At 40.4% G+C, this 3,566-nt stretch overlaps 1 protein-coding gene across 1 annotated transcript in view; it reads right to left on the bottom strand.

Annotated features, from left to right (window-relative positions):
* Window positions 1-3,566, bottom strand: part of RINT1 (RAD50 interactor 1) — a 40,772-nt gene extending 37,206 nt beyond the window's left edge. The window contains exon 1 of the mRNA XM_006882618.1: window positions 3,515-3,566. The gene's annotated coding sequence lies outside the window, so the exon portion shown is untranslated. The remainder of the gene's footprint in view (window positions 1-3,514) is intronic.

Here is a 3,566-nt window from a genome sequence, read left to right as displayed (position 1 = left end):
TTAATGGAGAGAGGTTAAAGGCATTCCCTTTAAGAACAGGAACTAGGCAAGGATGCCCACTATCACCTCTTTTATTCAATATTGTTTTGGAAGAATACAGGTATGTTTTAATCTACACATTCCTGAATATATACACATCAGATATTACACAAAAATCCATGCATCTATTTAACACAATATATACCAGTGTGTTCACTAAACTGGGTATCCTCCCCCTGAAAAGAAAGAGAAAAATTTCCTTAACTTGCAAGAATTAAAAGCTTGCTCATATGTCGTGAAAACTATAGCACATTAACAAATGGGAGAAACAAAACATAAATCTATGCCTTAACTTTTCAACCATAAAATAAATTGTAACATTTGTTCCCTCTATATGTAAAGGCTGCAAATGGAGCTTCGATTGATAATTTTATTTATCTCAATCCAATATTCTTGTTTTCTTCTCCTTCAAAAATAAGCAGAATTGCCTGATAAGCACTCAAATATCAGAAATATAAAAACTTAAATATAGAAACCCACAAAAATGATATAAAGAAATCACATCACCTTTTTAAATTTACCTTCCACAAAACAAAGATCAATTGTGTGGTGTATTTACAGGAAGATGTAGTCAGGTGTATGTTCAAAGTAAATGTTCTGTGAATGCAAAGGTTGCTAAACACTAGGGAGTAAATTTTGTCTTTTTTCTTTTACTTATTAATATGAAAAAAATTATGTCCTCATGATATAACCATTTAAATGCAACACAGTATGAGCTTAAGCAAATGTCACTTTTCAAAATGTCACAGTGGTAACTTGGATGATCTCTCCCTCCATCTTTTGCAACAAGCATTCCAAACTTCACACCAATTGTCAGAGCCACTGAGGCAGGACAGGGACAAACTCTATAGTCAGAAGGTAAAATGACAGTCAGTAGTCATCTGACTTCTTAGGGATCAGAATGGATCAAAAGCAAAAAAGGGAAGGGTCTGAGTAAGAGGTATAAGGCACTCTCACATCTTTTAAGGAAAGAGACCTCAAATTTGCAGATGACACAACCCTGCTTGCTGAAACTGAGAAGAACCTGAAGCGCTTGCTGCAGAGTGTCAAGGACTGCAGCCTTCAATATGGATTGAGGCTCAATGTCAAGAAGACAAAGATTCTCACCACTGGACCAACTGGCAGCATCACGGATGGTGAAGAGACTGAGATTGTTCACAGTTTTAGTCTGCTTGGCTCCACAGCCAACACTTTTGGCACCAGCAGCCAGGAAATTAAAAGATGTATTGTGATGGGAAAGTCTGCTGTTAGGGACCTCTCTAAAGTACTGAAGAGCAATGGTGTCTCTCTGGAGATTAAAGTGTGTCTGATACAGGCCATGGTCTTTGCAATCACTTGTTATGCATCAGAGAGTTGGACAATGACTAGGCAGGATAGAAGGAGAATTGATGCCTTTGAGCTTTGGTGTTGGAGAAGAGTATTGAGGGTACTATGGACTGCTAAGAAAACAAACAGATTCATCCTGGAGACGGTTGAACCTCGCTGCTCCTTGGAGGCAAGGATTCTGAAGCTTCGTCTGACGTACTTTGGTCATGTTGTAAGGAGAGACCGGTCCTTAGAAAAGGACATCATGCTTGGGAGAGTGGAGGGCAGGCGCAAGAGGGAAAGCCCCTCTAGGAGGTGGATTGATTCAGTGACTGGGGTAATGGGGATGGGAGTGTCAGAGAGTGTGCAATTGGCACAGGACAGAGCAGAGCAGAGTTTAGGGCTGTTGTACATAGGGTCGCTATGAGTGGCAAGTGATGCGACAGCACATAACAACAACAACCACCTCAAATTGGGACAGCTATGATTGTGAAGTTCTGTGGAGGCCTTAGTGCTTGCAAAGGTGCACTAAATCAGTTGGAAGTGTCAAGTATCATCCCTTACCTAAGTCCACATGGTAACATTGGCCTCCTTTCTCTTTGCTACTACTCTCAATCTTTGCGATGGTCAGAAGAATCCAAACTCTCCTAATAGTTCTTACATGTTGTCCTACTTCATTTCTTTATAAATGTCACTTGAAAAGCCACTGAACCCAAATTCTATGGCCCTCAGTCACACTCTAAGCCTGGATTTAATTAATCTTATGGCTCGACTTTCAGCCAAATAATACACAGGCATAAAGGGTGAACAATATCAGTAAGAGATACAGGAGTGGCATCCACTTCCTAAATAACACGCCTCTGGAAACTCTTAAGAACTTTGATAAATGTCCTTAGTTGCAGAGGGGCTTCAGGCCTTTTGTTCATAGGGTCGCTATGAGTCATGCTCGACTTGACGGCAATCAACAATAACAACAACTTATTCCTTAGAATAATCACAAGATCAAAATGGCAGTATGTGTTCAGAAGGTAGGAGAGAAGGATGAATGAAAATGAGAAACACAACTCTTGCTAGGCAAGTGTAACACTGTAAGAACTACAATCAATGTCACAGGAAAAATGTGTATGAATTAGTGAATGGGAAATAAATTTGTTGTCAATGTTTACTTAAATCGCCTTTTAAAAAGAAAAAACCCCACTGAATATTCATTGATTTCCCATAGCCTGTTGTGCCTAATTCATCTCTGACATACTCTGCTGTCTTAGGTAGGAAACTATGGTATTGATCTCGTGCCCACTCCCTGTGAAGGAACCAAGTTATTCATTGTGCTCTTCCTAAAGTAATTTTCAGTCCCAAATTCACTGAAGGGGAAAATACAACTAAAGAATTATACAACTGTTTTCCTAGTTAAGGCGGTGGTCATCTCTCCTAGATTGTTGTTGTGTAATGTACAGTTCATACCTGATCACAGCAACCCAACAGGACTGAGTAGAACTGCCCTTCAGCATTTCCAAAGCTGTAATATTCACAGAAGCACACAGCCTCATCCTTCTGCTGAGCAGCTAGAGGGTTCAAACTGAGGAGTTTTGGGCTAGCAACAAAGGCCTAACTTCTGCACCATCAGGCCTCTTGGATCTAGATCATTAGCCCCTCCCAATTTCTGCTGCTAGGTGAGTTGTTAAGGAACCCTAGTGGTGCAAAGGTTAAGTCCTAGGCTGTCTGATACCATCCACCTACCCCACCTGCGAAAGATCTAGTGAAATACTCCTGTAAATATATGGCTAGAAACCCGAAGGGGCAGTTCTACTCACATAAGGTCATAAGAAGTCAAAAAAGACTAAGATGGCAACAGTGACCAGCTGAAACATTAGAATGACAAGCAGAATTCTGTATGATGCAGAACGCTCCAGTGACTGCAGCACACAGTGGGAATCAAAAAAGCATGCCATGTTCCACAATTAAAGACAGTGAAGACAAAAGTATAATGAGAAACAGTATTTAATATTATGCAAGCATATTGTATAGTGAAAAGATACTTCATCTAAAACATAACCAACAGGCCCGATTCCTTCTCTGATGCAGACCCTGAAAGGTTCAGTTTTGTTTTGTTTTGTTGGGGTGGGGGGCAGGGGTTAGATAGAAAGAGCTAAAGTGTTTGAAGTCGGCTTACTTTTCTCCTCGATATTCTTCCTTTCGTCCCCACTTTCAGGGCAGCACTGGAA

Source organism: Elephantulus edwardii, unplaced genomic scaffold (assembly GCF_000299155.1).
Source record: "Elephantulus edwardii isolate Elephantulus edwardi_28Jun2011 unplaced genomic scaffold, EleEdw1.0 scaffold00022, whole genome shotgun sequence".
Lineage (NCBI taxonomy): Eukaryota > Metazoa > Chordata > Mammalia > Macroscelidea > Macroscelididae > Elephantulus > Elephantulus edwardii.
The sequence above is the reverse complement of the archived record's forward strand: the minus strand, read 5'-3'. Positions and strand labels throughout refer to the sequence as shown.